A 19,076-nucleotide genomic window follows, 5' to 3' on the forward strand; every position below is an offset into this window, starting at 1 on the left:
ACAGAGTGGCTCAAGGAACACTCTTCTGAGTTTAAACACTTCCGCTGGTCACCATACTCCCCAGACATGAACATTATTGAGCATATCAGGAATGTCTTGCAACATGCTGTTCCGAAGAAATCTCCACCCGCTCGTGGTCTTACGATTTATGGACAGCCTTGCAGGATTCATGGTGTCAGTTCCCTCCAGCACTACTTCGGACATTATTCGAGTCCATGCCACGCCGTGTTGTTGCACTTCTGCGTGCTCGCGGGGTTCCTACACGATATTAGGCAGGTGTACCAGTTTTTTTGGCTCGTCTGTGTATCTCAGTATCTGGATATCATTGAAATTGTCTGCATAACAGTGCAGTTTCCGTCTGAATGCGCAGAATGTGTAGAAACAAACCTGATCTATTCACTCACAGTGCCTGCTGTGGAAAACAGTAAGTCCCAGTTTGCTCTTCGCTCTCAAGTTTTGCATTCGGTACTACTCAGCCCTGTTTGTCCTGTAGTTTTAGTTGTACATTAACAGGAGTATGGATACGTTTATGGAAGAACAGTTGTCCGATATACACCTCGTTCATGAGTGCACTAAATGCAGTGAAGAGCGATACTGCAACGCTATGCTCAGCATTTCCCTCAGCGACGGCAGCCATATCACAATAGCGTTGTATATCTCTGCTTTGTGTTGTACTTCCCGATAATTGCACATTACATGCTTTTTCACTGTCCTGAAACGATTTTCTACGGAACAAATGGAAATGGCATAATAAACCCAACAAATCATAATTACATTATTATTCTGTGATGAACACACGGAATAACGCGTTTCATACATCAAAATACTCAGAAAACATCTCTGAATGCATTCCGAAATTTTTTCGATGTTCATCGGATTCACTCTATATACAGGGTGCCCATAAATTATCTTAACAACTTATGACTAATAATTTTAAAATTAAACTAAATATTTTAAAAAATTTTCAGCCTGTGATACTGATACTTTTTTACCTTCCAGATGATGCAATTTTGACGCAAAATTGAACCTGAAAACCCGATAAAATGTAGACGTCACAGGAGAAAGTTTAGGGTGTGGCCTGATTCGTACAGACGTCGTCCGATACGCAAGTGCAATAAAAATTTCGAACATCGTTTGGAAGGTTGCCATCGACTAGACTCACTATTCAGGCTTGGCGCACATGTTTGCCATAAAACGGGGCGGGTCGCCGATTTGTTTCTGAGGCCAACGGCAGGTGTTCGACAAAATCGGTGCGTACGGCAGCCAGAGAGTTGGAAATGAGACGATCAACAGTGCATAATGTCGCGCATGAGAGGTTATGGATATATCCCTACAAGGTGCATCTGCTTCAGGCATTAAAGCTGAAACGTCCCCTTTGAAAAATTTATGAATTACTGTGCTGATAAACCTCTTACATTATTGGCTTTTCAAACAGCTGAGCAAAACTGAACGTACTCAGACATTCACTAAAGTGACACACAATATTTTTAGCGCAACGCAATCTGACTTTCAAAAATCCCTACAAAAGAATGGCCCTGACTAACATTAACCTATACCTGTCACAAATCACTTACCTCACCAAAAAATCTTCGTTACTCGAACTACTGCAATACAGCGAGCGCCACTACTGCCAGCTAAATAAAAGATTCAAACTACTGAAGGCACTAACTACTGATAGGCATAGTTAGCAAATGAAAGATTTTGATAGAGAACAAACAATGTATTTACCTTAATAGTGTTGAAAAGTCATAATATACATAGCACTCCATGACATCCAATCTTACAAATTTCAAAACTCCGCCATTTCTCTCCCCACATCCACCACTGCTGGCGGCTAACCTCCAACTGCGCCACGCTACGCGCTGTTAACATCCAGCTGCCCAACACTACAATGGCAGACAACAATGCAAACTAGCCACAGACTGCACACAGCACAGCCAGTGATTTTCATACAGAGCGCTACGTGGCGTTACCAATAAAAAAACCTAAACAGCCTACTTACAAAGCCTACAGACGAACCTCAGCGCAAACATTTTGCAATGAATATGCTAGGTAGGACTGATCCAAACAATGACTTTTTGGAAAAAAATTTGTTTCTCCGATGAGGCATCGTTTCAAGTATCGGTCAAACTGAATCATCATAACGTTCGTCTATGGTGTTCACAGCATCTCCATGTTACATATGAAATGGAAAGAGACAGCCTCAAGGTCAATGTTTGGTGCGGACTGATGTGCAATTGCATCATTTCTCCACTCTTTCTCATCAAGTCTGCTGTCAACGGTGGTGTTTAGCTGGTCATGTTACAAGAGTTTGCTGCGCCACAATTGAAACACCTGCAATCTGACGTCATATTGAAGCAGGATGGGGCACCACCTCACTGGTCCCTAAATACCCGTCAAATTCTAGATGAAAATTTTCCATATGAGTGGCTTGGACGAGATAAACCAATTCGATGGCCGCCACGATCCCCTGACCTCACACCTATAGACTTCTTCTTGTGAGATTTGTAAGGAATTTGGTGTACCGAACCCAGGTTAGAGACATACAGGACTTGAAGGCACGAATTTGTAGTGCATCTGACCCTGTCACCGTGGAGATCTAGTACCGTACGTTGAGAGAAATTAAATTCCAACCAGACATTATCCGTGGCACGAAGGGTACACGCATGGTGTGTATGAATGAGGAAACAAAATTTCATGAGTTATCTTATCACATGTTGAAAACCATTTGTTAATATCCAGTATAGTTTTACAGGCATTAAAGTCTGAAGCTGTAAAAATTCCGTCGTCTCCAGGGAAGCATCAAACAGGAAGGGATGGAGGTGGTTCCCAATAACTTTCACGTAGTGCGTAGCTGTTATTGTGCCTCAGATTACAACCACAGGTAAGATGGAAGCCCAGGTGAATGTCTTCCGTAGCATAAAGCTTTACTCATCGGCCTGCGACTGTGGTACCGAGCATGTTCAGAACTACTGTTCGCATGGATTATGGTATATCCGGAAAAGATCATCACGGTCCAGTGTCGTTGATATCGTGCCCACTGCATTCATAACTACCGATGTCGTTGGGTCAAAATGGGTACACGTTTGAGACGTTTGCCGTGCAACTCCATGTTCAACAGTGCCGCTGAACTGTGCCTGAACACTCCTGCCTGCATCGTGATTGTGCTTTGTCGTCAGATCAGGTGCGGATCGCAGTCCGTCCCGTTTGACAGAGCAGACAATACATGTTCTGTGGTGAGGCGTCTTCCCCTTACTCTTGGTTTCATTGTCCTTCAATCAGTTTCCATACGCTATATGCTCACGACGTCACGCGAATAGCCGAGCAGATTATATTAGATTAGACTAGGTTCAGTTTTCGTTCCACAGACCCGAGAATGAGATGATTCTTGTGAGTGTGGAACATGTCAGAAAGTATAACATAAAAAACATAGAACATTTGAATATAACGCTCGCTTCCCTGATCATTTGTCTGGAGACTGTCAAAATATGTGAATACATTACAGTAAACTGGAACTGTTAACACCTACAGAATTAGCACACTGTTAGAGTGAAACATAGTTATGCACTCTTAATACATCTGTCATAGACAAGATACCTAATCTTGACTCTTGTGCCCCAAGTGCTGTCGAAACAGAAATTTAACAGACATTCTTACTTAAATTTATCTAACAGTCCCTGTTAAGATATTCGTCTACAGAGTAGAAGAAATTGTCTAACAAAATGTCTTCCATGCTATGTTGCTTTATCTAAAACCAAGTACTTAATGATAGCTGGCAATTTATTGGAAATGTGTCTTTCTGAATGCTGGACCCCTTTTTGGAACAAAGAACTTGATTTTAGGCCTTTATGTTTTTTCCCCGAGGGCATGCAGCTTTACTGTATGATTAAACGATGATGGCGTCGTCTTGGGTAAAATATTCCAGAGGTAAAATAGTCCCCATTCGGGTCTCCGGGCGGGGACTACTCAAGAGGACGTTGTTATCAGGAGAAAGAAAACTGGCGTTCTACGGATCGGAGCGTGGAATGTCAAATCACTTAATCGGGCAGGTAGGTTAGAAAATTTAAAAAGGGAGATGGATTGATTAAAGTTAGATATAGTGGGAATTAGTGAAGTTCGGTGGCAGGAGGAACAAGGCTTTTGGTCAGGTGAATACAGGGCTATAAATACAAAATCAAATAGGGGTAATGCAGGAGTAGGTTTAATAATGAATAAAAAAATAGGGGTACGGGTAAGTTACTACAAACAGCATAGTGAACGCATTATTGTGGCCAAGATAGACACGAAGCCTACGTCTACTACAGTAGTACAAGTTTACATGCCAACTAGCTCTGCAGATGACGAAGAAATTGATGAAATGTATGATGAGATAAAAGAAATTATTCAGGTAGTGAAGGGAGACGAAAATTTAATAGTCATGGGTGACTGGAATTCAACAGTAGGAAAAGGGAGAGAAGGAAACATAGTAGGTGAATATGGATTGGGGCTAAGAAATGAAAGAGAAAGCCGCCAGGTAGAATTTTGCGCAGAGCATAACTTAATCATAGCTAACACTAGGTTTAAGAATCATGAAAGAAGGTTGTATACATGCAAGAACCCTGGAGATACTAAAAGGTATAGATTATATAATGGTAAGACAGAGATTTAGGAACCAGGTTTTAAATTGTAAGACATTTCCAGGGGCAGATGAGGACTGTGACCACAATCTATCGGTTATGAACTGTGGATTAAAACTGAAGAAACTTCAAAAAAGTGTGAATTTAAGGAGATGGGACCTCGATAAACTGAAAGAACCAGAGGTTGTAGAGAGATTCAAGGAGAGCGTAAGGGGACAATTGACAGAAATGGGGGAAAGAAATACAGTAGAAGAAGAATGGGTAGCTTTGAGGGATGAAATAGTTAAGGTAGCAGATTAACAAATAGGTAAAAAGACGAGGGCTGGTAGAAACCCTTGGGTAACAGAAGAAATATTGAATTTAATTGATGAAACTAGAAAATATAAAAATGCAGTAAGTGAAGCAGGCAAAAAGGAATACAAATGTCTCAAAAATGAGATCGACAGGAAGTGCAAAATGGCTAAGCGGGGATGGCTAGAGGACAAATGTAAGGATGTAGAGGCTTATCTCAATAGGGGTAAGATAGATACTGCCTACAGGGAAATTAAAGAGACCTTTGGATAAAGGAGAACCACTTGCATGAATATCAAGAACTTTGATGGAAACCCAGTTCTAAGCAAAGAAGGGAAAGCAGAAAGATGGAAGGAGTATATAGAGGGTCTATACGAGGGCGATGTACCTGAGGACAATATTATGAAAATGGAAGAGGATGTAGATGAAGATGAAATGGGAGATATGATATTGCGTGAAGAGTTTGACAGAGGACTGAAAGACCTGAGTCGAAATAAGGCCCCCGGAGTAGACAACATTCCATTAGAACTACTGACAGCCTTGGGAGAGACAGTCCTGACAAAACTCTACCATCTAGTGAGCAAGATGTATGACACAGGCCAAATACCCTCAGACTTCAAGAAGAATATAATAATCCCAATCCCAAAGAAAGCAGGTGTTGACAGATGGGAAAATTACGGAACTATCAGTTTAATAAGTCACAGCTGCAAAATACTAACGCGAATTCTGTACAGACGAATGGAAAAACTGATAGAAGCCGACCTCGGGGAAGATCAGTTTGGATTCCATAGAAACGTTGCAACACGTGAGGCAATACTGACCCTATGTCTTATCTTAGAAGAAAGATTAAGGAAAGGCACACCTACATTCCTACCATTTGTAGACTTAGAGAAAGCTTTTGACAATGTTGATTGGAATACTCTCTTTCAAATTCTGAAGGTGGCAGGGGTAAAATACAGAGAGCGAAAGGCTATTTACAATGTGTACAGAAACCAGATGGCAGTTGTAAGAGTCGAGAGGCATGAAAGGGAAGCAGTAGTTGGAAAGGGTGTAGGACAGGGTTGTAGCCTATCCCCAATGTTGAGCAAGCAATAAAGGAAACAAAAGAAAAGTTCGGTATAGGTATTAAAATCCATGAAGAAGAAATAAAAACTTTGAGGTTCACCGATGACATTGTAATTCTGTCAGAGACAGCAAAGGACTTGGAAGAGCAGTTGAACGGAATGACAGTGTCTTGAAAGGAGGGTATAAGATGAACATCAACAAAAGCAAAACGAGGTTAATGGAATGTAGTCGAATTAAATCGGGTGATGCTCAGGGGATTAGATTAGGAAATGAGACACTTAAAGTAGTAAAGGAGTTTTGCTATTTGGGAAGCAAAATAACTGATGATGTTCGAAGTAGAGAGGATATAAAATGTAGACTGGCAATGGCAAGGAAAGCATTTCCGAAGAAGAAAAATTTGTTAACATCGAGTATAGATTTAAGGAAGTCATTTCTGAAAGTATTTGTATGGAGTGTAGCCATGTATGGAAGTGAAACGTGGACGATAAATAGCTTGGACAAGAAGAGAACAGAAGCTTTCGAAATGTGGTGCTACAGAAGAATGCTGAAGATTAGATGAGTAGATCACATAACTAATGAGGAGGTATTGAATAGAATAGGGGAGAAGAGGAGTTTGTGGCACAACTTGACAAGAAGAAGGGACCGGTTGCTAGGGCATGTTCTGAGGCATCAAGGGATCACAAATTTAGCATTGGAGGGCAGCGTGGAGGGTAAAATTCGTAGAGGGAGACCAAGAGATGAATACACTAAGCAGATTCAGAAGGATGTAGGCTGCAGTAGGTACTGGGAGATGAAGAAGCTTGCACAGGTTAGAGTAGCATGGAGAGCTGCATCAAACCAGTCTCAGGACTGAAGACCACAACAACAACAACAACAACAACAACATGTAGCTTATTTCATTCCTAGTATTGATACTGTGTATTGAGCTATTGGTTGGAAATAGAGACAAATTATTTCCAACAAATTTCATAAAGGATTAAATATACTGAGAAGCAGTGGTTAGAATACCTGGTTCCTTGAACAGTTTTCTACGTGATGTTCTTGAATTTACACCACAAATCAGTCTTATTACACCCTTCTGAACTCTAAAAACGTTTGCTCGTTTTTATTAGTTAATCCAGAATATGATGCCTTAAACGTAATTGAATGAAATTAAGCAGAATTTACAAGTTTTTTATATTTATATCTCCTACATCTGACATCGTTCGCATTGCAGATACGACTCGTTTGGGCACTTCACCAATTCTGTGGTATGCCCTTCCCATCTGAATTTATTATCGAGTTGTAATCGCAGAAATTTAACTTTGTCAATCTCTTCGATCTGCATGTCATCATACACTACTGGCCATTAAAACTGCTGCACCACGAAGTTGATGTGTTACAGACGAGAAATTTAACTGACAGGAAGAAGATGCTGCGATATACAAATGATTAGCTTTTCAGAGCATTGACACAAGGTTCGCGCCGGTGGCGACACCTACAACGTGCTGACATGAGGAAAGTTTCCAACCGATTTCTGATACACAAACAGTAGTTGACCGGCGTTGCCTGGTGAAACGTTGTGATGCCTCGTGTAAGGAGGAGAAATGCGTACGGTCACGTTTCCGACTTTGATAAAGGTCTGATTGTAGCCTATTGCGATTGCGGTTTATCGTGTCGCGACATTACTGCTCGCGTTGGTCGAGATCCAATGACTGTTAGCAGAATATGGAATCGGTGGGTTCAGGAGGGTAATACGGAACGCCGTGCTGGATCCCAACGCCCTCGTCCCACTAGGAGTCGAGATGACAGGCATCTTATCCGCATGGCTGTAAAGGATCGTGCAGCCACGTCTCGATCCCTGAGTCAACAGATGGGGACTTCTGCAAGACAATAACCATCTACACGAACAGTTAGACGACGTTTGCAGCAGCATGACTATCAGTTCGGAGACCATGGCTGCGGTTACCCTTGACGCTGCATCACAGACAAGAGCGCCTGCGATGTTGTGCTCAACGACGAACCTGGGTACATGAATGGCAAAACGTCATTTTTTCGGATGAAGCCAGGTTCTGCTTACAGCATCAAGATGGTCGCATCCGTGTTTGGCGACATCGGGGTGAACGCACATTGGAAGCGTGTATTCGTCATCGCCATACTGACGTATCACCCGGAGTGATGGTATGGGGTGCCATTGGTTACGCGTCTCGGTCACCACTTGTTCGCATTGACGGCACTTTGAACAGTGGACGTTACATTTCAGATGTATTACGACCCGTGGCTCTACCCCTCATTTGATTCCCGCGAAACCCTACATTTCAGCAGGATAAGGCACGACCGCATGTTGCAGGTCTTGTACGGGGTTTTCTGGATACACAAAATGTTCGACTGCTGCCCTGGCCAGCACATTCTCCAGATCTCTCACCAAATGGAAACGTCTGGTCAATGGTGGCCGAGCAACTGGCTCGTCACAATACGCCAGTCACTACTCTTGATGAACTGTGGTATCTTGTTGAAGCTGCATGGGCAGCTGTACCTGTACACGCCATCGAAGCTCTGATTGACTCAAAGCCCAGGCGTGTCAAGGCCGTATTACGCCCAGAGGTGGTTGTTGTGGGTACTGATTTCTCAGGATTTATGCACCCAAATTGCATGAAAATGTAATCACATATCAGTTCTAGTATAATATATTTGTCCATTGAATACCCGTTTATTATCTGCATTCTTTCTTGGTGCAGTAATTTTAATGGCCAGTAGTGTATGTTATACTCAAGCTGGAAGAAAATCTCTTACTTGTCTGAATGCGTATAAAGGTCTTTTCAAAGTTTAATGAGAATGAATGAGTTTTAAATTATTATTGAATGAAAATTTGATTAGCAGCCATTTCTAAATCTGTACTTGACTTTCTATTTATGGTAATGTTTGTATAATCTGCAAACAAAACAAACTTAGCACTGGCACTGTAACAGATGAGAGGTCATTAATGTACACAAGATGGAGATGAAGAGTGAATGCTTAATCTGCAGGTATTTCTTAATGGCACCATTTGTCTCCTGTTAGTTAGGTATGACTCGAACCATTTCTAAGCACTGCTGGTTACACCATAATATTCTAATTCACACAATGAAAGGCTTCTGACAGGTCACGGAAAAGTCAGTAGCCTCTAATTTGTTATTGAATGAATTACGTACATTCTCACTGTACGTAATGCTGGTCCCCATTCACCGGGGCGTAATAACCTACCAATTGTCAAAAATCTTTTATAAGTGGGTTTACCCATACGCGTCCTTGTCGCCGTTGGAATGCTTTCCCATCCGCCCTTGCTCCGCTTATGTACTTTTTTTACCGCATCACACGTCCGCAACGCCACCAGGCAGCATTCAATCTCTTCGTGGCCAGTGGTCATGATCTTTTGGCTCGCCATTGCAAAAGAATTCTGATTAGGACATGCTACCCTCTGTATAATTTTGACGCTTGTGGTTTGGGACACCCTGCAACTCGTGAACATTAGCCGTCATTCTATACTTCCGAGGGAAACGGCGTTCTCTGCTTGCGCTTCGGCTAATGCCCTCCCAATAAGTTCACTGAGTCGTCTTGTATAGCAGGTCTTTCATTCCACAGCGCGCCAGTTATATGTCTCTTTATTCACGTTAAGTTTAGTTGTTATAAATATACAGTGGTGAAAATAAATGTTGCACATGGCTTTATTATCATTACTGGACACAACAGGCGACAAAACTAATTTTATTCTGTCAGGTACAGTCATAACACAACAAAAATTAACAAGATAAACACTTTTCCATTAATAAAGACAAACAAAAAATAGCAAACAGTAACATTACAAAACATTCCACTGCAAACGATGCAGTTTCTTCTCACAGTAATCTTGCATATCACATTGCTTATGAATAAATAGGCCCTCCTCGTAACTGGAGACACTTCTGAATGCGATTAGGCATACTCCTTACCAAGTTGTCCAGATGAGCGTAAGGAATATTGTGTCATTCCCCGCACATCGGCCACTATGACGCCCTGTAAGGTCTCTGGTGGGACAGGACGATTGCAAACCACTCGTTTTAGAATGACCCATACTTTCCCAATGCAGCTCATATCTGTAGAATATGGAGGCCATTCTATTTTACTGATTGTATGCTCCACTATGGAAGGCGTTCACAAGATCGTGACTATTGGGCGGCGCACTGACGTCCATCAGCGTGAACCCCGCTCCAGTATCTTCACCAAATAAAGTCACTGTGCAAGCAAGGATGATGTCCCAATGCTTTATACAGGTCATCCTCCCAAGTATTGGTACAAGGTGTTTCCAGCGGCTATCCGGAAACATGATTGAAAAGCCTTTATGAGTAAATTGGAAATTTGGGGTAAGGACTATGGGACGAAACTGCTGAGGTCATCGCTTCCTAGGCTTACGCACTACTTAATCCAACTTAATCTAACTTACACTGAGGACAACAGTCACCCATGTTCGAGAAAGGGCTCCAACCTCCGACAGGGGGAGCCCCGGGAACCGTGACCAGACGCCCAAGACCGCACGGCTACCCCGCGGGGCCCTTTATAAGTGTGACGGTTCAACGATACAGTTAGGTCTCATCCGAAAGAAACTTTGTCTCCTGCTGCTGCCTAGTCGACAAAGATTGGTTTATCAAATGAAGCATAAAGTCTGAAAATAAGTCCGTCACCATATTTTGACACTTTATTTTACAGATCCGTCTTGATCACACAAACTTTGGCACTTCACTGTTCACCTGTTTCATTCCCTGCTGCATTAGAGTGAATATACGGAGTCTGTCATCGAACGATATTCTTGTGCGAACTACCCTGTAGCAACACGAACAAGTCCTGCAATGTTTGCAGGTGACAGGGTTCCCCTAGAGTGCAAATTCTACCCCTCACGGTAAAAAAAAAGAAAAAGTTGTTTCAGCCAGAAATACAGACAAAAAATTCACTGCATTGATATCATACACTACTGGCCATTAAAATTGCTACACCAAGAATAAATGCAGATGATAAACGGGAATTCATTGGACAAATATATTATACTAGAACTGACATGTGATTACATTTTCACGCAATTTGGGTGCATAAATCCTGAGAAATCAGTACCCAGAACAATCACCTCTGGGCGTAATACGGCCTTGATACGCCTGGGCATTGAGTCAAACAGAGCTTGAATGGCGTGTACAGGTACAGCTGCCCATGCAGCTTCAACAAGATACCACAGTTCATCAAGAGTAGTGACTGGCGTAATGTGACAAGCCAGTTGCTCGGCGACCATCGACCAGATGTTTCCAATTGGTGAGAGATCTGAAGGATGTGCTGGCCAGGACAGCAGTCGAACATTTTCTGTATCCAGAAAGACCCGTACAAGACCTGAAACATGCGGTCGTGGATTATTCTGTTGAAATGTAGGGTTTCGCAGGGATCGAATGAAGGGTAGAGCCACGGATCGTAATACATCTGAAATGTAACGTCCACTGTTCAAAGTGCCGTCAATGCGAACAAGAGGTGACCGGGACGTGTAACCAACGGCACCCCATACCATCACGCCGGATGATACGTCAGTATGGCGATGACGAATACAAGCTTCCAATGTGCGTTCACCGCGATGTCGCCAAACACGGATGCGACCATCATGATGCTGTAAGCAGAACCTGGATTCATCCGAAAAATGACGTTTTGCCATTCGTGCACCCAGGTTCGTCGTTGAGTACACCATCGCAGGCGCTCCTGTCTGTGATGCAGCGTCAAGGGTAACCGCAGCCATAGTCTCCGAGCTGATGGTCCATGCTGCTGCAAACGTCGTCGTACTGTTCGTGCAGTTGGTTGTTGTCTTGCAAACGTCCCCATCTATTGACTCAGGGACCAAGACGTGGGTGCACGATCCGTTATAGCCATGCGGATACAATGCCTGTTGTCTCGACTGCTAGTGATACGAGGCCGTTGGGATCCAGCACGGCGTTCCGATTACCCTCCGGAACCCACCGTTTCCATATTCTGCCAAGTCATTGGATCTCGACCAACGCGAGCAGCAATGTCGCGATACGATAAACCGCAATCGCGACAGGCTACAATCCGACCTTTATCAAAGTCGGAAACGTGACCGTACGCATTTCTCCTCGTCACACGAGGCATCACAACAACGTTTCTCCAGGCAACGCCAGTGACCAGCTGTTTGAGTATGACAAATCGGTTGGAAACTTTCGTCATGTCAGCACGTTGCAGGTGTCGCCACCGGCGCCAACCTTGTGTGAATGTTCTGAAAAGCTAATCATTTGCATATCACAGCATCCTCTTCCTGTCAGTTAAATTTCGCATCTGTTGCACGTCATCTTCGTGGTGTAGCAATTTTAATGGCCAGTAGTGTATTTCTGGATCTTAACATTTAGTATTAGCTTTTAATGAGCGAAAGACGTTTTGAAGGCAAGGGGCGTGTACTAGTGTTGGTGGATTAGACCTCTACGCTGGAAGGGCACCCAGAGAGCTAAACCTGTCCCGTTCGTGGGTGGCTCTATGTCGTCCAAGGCCTAGCCTAGTGAACGGTAGCCGGTCCGGGAGACCGACAGGAACCGCAGGAAGGCCGAGTGCCACCTGCTAGCTGGAAAATGCCGAATAACCAATAAAGGCCGGGATCGGCGCGTGCAGCCCGTTAAGACCGGCCGTCCTATATGCGGGCGAGCGGGTTTAGCTAGTTTCCACCGACCAGTCGCGCTGACAGCTCTCCTTCAGACCAAATGCTTCTCGTTTGTGCCCGCGCCGTCGCGTCTAGTTTGGTTCTAGCGGAGCGAGTGTCTGGGCGCGTCTTTACGCTGCGCCCGCAGCATCCAGCGACCTCTACAGGCGCACCTGTGGCCCGCCGGGACCGGAAGGAGCGATAGGTGGATGCGCCACTTCTAGCGAGACAGGTAACTCTTCGCCGAGCATGACTTACCAGAAACTTGTTCTGCCGGTTCCGTGTGACCTATGAATAGCTAACCGCCGCGCTTTCGAGTTCTGTCCTGCAATGGCTCGTTTGGTATTCGGCGTCACATCTGACCATCTTCACGGACGGAGATCACAAACTGAATTTTAAGTCGCACTAGTGGACTTTTAACTTCATAGTCAGTGATATAGACTATTACTGGGGACTGTAATCAACTGTTTACGAAACAGTTCAGTGTCAGCTGTCTAATATACCACAATCCCCTAATGCGGCAGTAACGCCTCCATTCGTGCCCAACAGTGCGACTGCATATGACGTCATTACTCGTCTCTCAGTGAGGCTCGCCGTCCTTTCTCCTCATCCCCCTCCCCCTCCCCACCCCTAGCCAGCCCCACTCCACATTTTTACTGTGCCACTGCCGCCTCCACTTCCCCACCCAATCAGGCCGTGGCTCAAGCGCATGCGTCATGTTCTTCACACGCGCCATTTTGCCTTCCTTCATGGCTGTTTATCACGCACCGCGACAACTTCGTGCTAGCGCATGTGTGCGATATTTATATTTCTCGTTGCGTTCGCTCCTTAGTAAAATGCTCTACACTTTCCCAAAGTGCTACTACTTTAACAAACTGCGTACACAGAACTCTACAAGACTCAACTACTGCTCTGTACCTAAATAAAGACGACATTTTTCTACTTGTTGCACACACAACGAATTTCAACTTAGAATGCCATTTTCGAATGGTAACCCAGAGCGAGGTGACACTCGCATGAAAATGGCAGCGAATTCATTCGATGTTGTATCTTTCATGCTGGTTTATTTACAAACAGCCACAAGCCCTAACGTATCGTGCGAGCTCGCAACTAAATTCATATGTATGACACTGTAATGGTTCTTTATTTACGTGACCATTACGGCACTCCAACCCCAGTTCTCGATACCAGTAATATCGTACTACTTTTCTGCGAAGTAACAGACATATTTTTGTGACAATATTCACATTTGGTTTTATTAATGTATAGGTACTCCGATGTATCGATATATTACAGTGATATGGTTCTTGTGTGCATTCATTTCTGTCAGACTGTCATAATCTTTGACTTACTTGTAACCGTTTTGGCGCGAATGCACACAGAGCAGTCTTCGTTTCACTTTTCAGAAGTTGTTATTTCGCTTTGTGAACGAACAGTCAAGTCTTGTGTTTGGTTAAAGTGGAAATTAAATATATGAAGATTAATACAAAACTGTTTTCTTGATGATGTGACAATTAAGAAGAAGTATATGTGAATTTACAATAAGTTTAATAAAAATGTGGATCGTGAACACCAAGTCAGAAATTATTTCTGGCATTCCATTGTTCTGATCTGGGATTGTTTGATCATTAAGAATTTCTTCAAAAACGCATTTGTTAGGTCTTCAAATATTGCTAAAATACAGATCTGGACCTTCTAGCAGTCAAAGTGGAATCACCCTAGAATCAACAAGATGAGCCATAACAACTTCGACGACATTTTCGTGGGAATCCATTCAAGATAAGTGCCAAAATTAATGACTTTTTTACAGTGACGTCATTATTTCCATTCTAATGATACCATCCACAGTCAATAACTTTGTTGTTGCCCGATAAAGCGAACATATGCTGCGTGAGCCACATTATTAATTTGATTTCTAACCTACTTTGCAAGTGGTGGTATTGTTAGAACACCTTGCTCCGGATGAACACTGGAAATGGGCTTTTTAAACTGAAACTACATGCGTACCTAAAAAGAGCTCTTCATAAACATTACTGCCTAAGTCGAAAAATACATCTTCATCCAGGATATTTATGGCTTTGGTGCCCACTAAGAGAAAGACTGTCAGTCGCTTATCATAATAAGTAATACGTACCCATAATGAGCTCTATGAAAAAATAGTCTTTTCACGGTTAAGTGCTGTGAAACATCAGATTTCTCCTAACAAATACGGATAGCCAACTTCACCGGCCGAACTACCTTCGAAAACTTGCTGTAACTGTCGGATCATACCAGTTTCCAAAATCATTTCCAACTTCTATTGCTCTACGTTCTGCGCAACTTACGCCTGCGATGAAATCCTAGCGGCCATTCTCCCTCGGACGATCGGCGCTATAAATCAAAATCCTGACGTTCTTATCCACGAAACTGCACTGCTCCTAAAACAGTGGACTGACAAATGTAAAAGACAAAACAAATGAAGTTTTGGCAAAAACAGATTTTCATTCCCAACTTTATATATACTGAGCTTAAGATACCGGTATCGCAATTTACAATTCTTCGCTGAAGAAGTGATTTTATTTTCGACTCCGTATAATACTAGATTATAGTGCAGAAGTAGATATTCCACGTTGATAGCTGCCCCTGAGCGTCGCTTTTATGTTATAAATATGTCAGTAGTAATACACTGTCTTAAGTCAAAATTATTATTTTTCTCATTTATGTACGAAGCATTTCGGAACTGTAATTTTATTTTTACTGACTGACCACTGTTTTCGAACATTATATCTGCTTCTGTTTAACTCCTAGAACCTAACAATTATAGAACAACATGGTTCTACGTTTTACAACACAAACGTTTCAGATGATATAGTTTGTTTGTGGTCTTCAGTCTGGAGGATGTGTGACGCCGCTTCCCACTATTTCTGGTGATAACATTCCGCTCAGTAGTTACCGCTCGGAGATGTGAATCGATGATTAGTTTCACTCTAGAACAGTTTACCCAAGAGGATAATCCTCATTAAGCCATACGATACAGCTGGAGGGCTTCGGAAATTACTGTGGCTGTTGTTGCCAGTTCCTTTCAGTTTTGGCCTATTGCCAACACAAAAAGTTCGTGTTGTCTAACATTACAGGGCCCGATAAGTCAGTCACCCTGACCATTGGCCCTGTAATTTCTGAAAATGCCGCAACCCCTCTTTAGGAACCGTATATTCGTCCGGTCTGAATATATTGTTGGGACACACATGTCATGCCACGGTGGAAAGATCCATGATTTTTGGTGAACAGAATAAATATTATGAACAAACCACGTATTTTTCAGTAATTACCTGCATTCCATCAGATATACGTCGATAAAAAACCTCTTCACTCGCACTCATACTTCAAGAAATCTAGGATTTTTGCTTATAAACAAAATTATTCGAATGTGAATCTCTGTTCTCTAACCTGAAACTGGCTGAGATTTAACATTTATATTGGTGTATCCTTATATTTACTTTAGCGCTCCATTCTTAAGGATTCTAGCTCTTCACAGATACAACTAGAAACTTGTCCGAATTACAGTGCAGTCAATATTTGTCGGACTTGCAGTGTTTCTCTGGAAATTTACACCGTCCTTGCTATTGGGTAATTGTCTCTTTCACTATTACTGCTGATAAAACAGGAAGAAAAAGTATATCACGTCCGTTAATACTAACATTCTACTGTTGGGGAGTACCTAAAGTGACAGAAACGGAAACTGAAAATTAGCTCAGTTCCATACACAGAGGGAAGTGCAATGGATGTGATAGCATACCTGTTACATTACTACACGGAATATAAGGAGAAAACTAACTCAATTTCTAGCACAGCGCGTAGGTTGCAGGAACAATAAAGCAAGCCATGGTGGAAAAATTAGAAAATTTCGCGTTCATACAGAGGATCTTGACAGTGTTTTTCTTGTGTAGCGTACGTCAATTGAATAAGAACTGGAAGAAATAATTCTGATGCATAATGTTCCCTCCACCACACAGGTTAGCATAATATCGACTTGTATCTAGACAATGGGATGCAGATACCTTTCGTGGAGTGTCTGTTAATCCCAGAGGTGTGAAACAGAGTCCTCACAGATTCGATACACTGCATCAAGACAGATGAGCGCAGAAGATTAAACCGTTCCACACATTTCTCCAATTTCGAGACGCACAGTGTGTTCATCCCTGTTTATATCGCATTTATATGTCACTTTCCATCGTTTACATTTCTTTACTGCAAATTGCAGGTTTTTATTTATTTAATGCAGACGAAGTGCAGAAACACTTTATCTAATCTGGAATGAGGACAAAAATAAAGCGACGTTGTGCCAAAACTGTCTCTATTGCTTGTCAAAATTTTCGGGAAATTAATCATAGTATTCTTTAGCACCTTGAGTATGTATGTAGAATCAATAGTTTTACAATATTCCAGTATTAAGTGAATAAGTCGTCCTGATAATACGAGACGTGTAGCAAAACTAACGTCCGGTGAGCAATATTTAACTGATGGTAGTTGTGAATGAAGTTTCACGCATGGGCGCTGGCTACGGACTCTTTAGAAAACTACTCTGTTGGTGCTTTGATTTAGTAGTCGTTTGCCATTAAGTGAGAACAGACTCCAAAGGCAAAGACAATCGTAGATCCCGCCTGTTGTGAAGTGCGCGGTGCGATTAGGTTTTTGCTGGTAAAAGGATCATAGGTTGCTGAAATCCATCGTCAGTTACGCCTAGCGTATGGCTCTGCAATAAGGGATGACAAATAAATGTGAAATTGGTGTTGAGAATTTCAAAAGGGCTGCTCAGATCTTCACGATGAACAGCGAAGAGGTAGGTCCAGTATTCGGGCAGAAGACATCGTTGATCAAGTGAATCAAAAACTTCGAAATGTTCGGCGATTGACAATTAATTATTTGGCTAAGAAATTCCCAAATATTGCTCGAATTGAGTTTAGAGGATTGTCACTGAACAGCTCGAATATCACAAAACGTATGTGAGGCTGGTTCCAAAAATGATCGACCCAAAGAAGTGTAGAGCATGACATTTTTTGGACCGTGTAGACAAGAGGGAGAAGACTTGTTTTTCTAGCACTTTACGGGCGACGAGGCGTGGATATTGTACGACGCAGAATCGAAACAACAGTCAATGCAGTGGTGCCACCCAAGTTCACAAAAACCAGATAAAAGTTAAGCAATCTCCGTTCTCGAATCTAAAAATGATAGCTACCTTTTTGGGACGAAAAGGGCAGGTTTTTGATTGATTTCATAGACCGAGGGTAAACAATTACACCTGACATACTCCGTGGAACGCTAACCAAATTGAGACATGCGATTGCGAATCGACGCCACGGGAAACTGTCGTCTGATGTAATCTTTCACGATAAGACATGCACCCACACCAGTGCCAAAACCAAGAAGAAGACTAAAGATTTTCGTAGAGAAATTTCTGAGCACCCTCCGTATAGTCGCAACCTAACACCAAGCGATTATTTCCTTTTTTTGCATTTATAAAAATGGCTGGGTGGGGAACTAGGCGGGCTATTGGGAAAGTAAATTCTGCTCGATCGCAAAACGGAAACCGCTAAGAAAATCAAAAATGTTTTATTTTCAGTAGTTAGCTGCACCTTAAAGCTACTTCTCTACGTAATCGCCGCTCCGACTTGGACATTTGTCGTAACTTTTTACTAACCTTCCATTACCCTCGTCATAGAAGGTAGCCGCCTGTACTTTCCGCCAATTCTCTACCCTTGTCTACAGCTCATTGTCTGTCCCAAAACGTTGTATTCATATACGGTGGTTCATATGAGCAGAAATGAAACTAAGAACTAGCCAATTACTGATTGTGTTGTGGGGGATCAAACATTTCCCATCGAAAACGCCGCAGGAACGTCTTCATTGTCCCTGTAGAGTGCTGCCGAGTATTTTCACGAAGAACGAAACGCGTGCCCATAGGTGGGCCGGACACCATCAAGCGAAATCTCTCACCAGGCCCTCATACTTGGCGGGAGACACTACTTTCTAGGCATTTTTACGTGCTCGCTGTGCGCTCAGTGTTTTCCACATATTCCTTTCCTCTCCGATTCCGCGCAGAACCATTCATTCCATTCCTTAACAGTCCATCTAATTTTCAACATTCGTCTGTAGCAGCACATCTCAAATGCTTAGAAACTCTTCTGTTCCGGTTTTCCCACAGTCCATGTTTCACTACCATACAGTGCTGTGCTCCAAACGTACTGCACATATATCCACGCCTTAGATTTGAAACTATGTGCGATTGTACGGCGTTTCATAAGACAATTCTGCCTTCATCGGTACTGATTTAGGTTCAGGTTGCCTGTAGTCACAGCGTTTGTTCTCTACAGCATTTTCAGACGCTGACTTGGTATCGATTTTGGCCTCTACGCCCAACTGGTTGACGGCGATGACCTGCCTAGCTAATGATATAAATA

The 19,076-nt window shown here is 42.7% G+C and overlaps 1 long non-coding RNA gene across 1 annotated transcript in view; it reads left to right on the forward strand.

Moving 5' to 3' along the window:
• The first annotated feature begins 12,719 nt into the window (after positions 1-12,719).
• The window catches only part of LOC126191588 (uncharacterized), a 492,063-nt gene continuing 485,706 nt past the window's right edge, over positions 12,720-19,076 (forward strand). The window contains exon 1 of the long non-coding RNA XR_007538372.1: positions 12,720-12,871. This is a non-coding gene — a long non-coding RNA (uncharacterized LOC126191588). The remainder of the gene's footprint in view (positions 12,872-19,076) is intronic.

This window comes from Schistocerca cancellata, chromosome 6, assembly GCF_023864275.1.
Source record: "Schistocerca cancellata isolate TAMUIC-IGC-003103 chromosome 6, iqSchCanc2.1, whole genome shotgun sequence".
Lineage (NCBI taxonomy): Eukaryota > Metazoa > Arthropoda > Insecta > Orthoptera > Acrididae > Schistocerca > Schistocerca cancellata.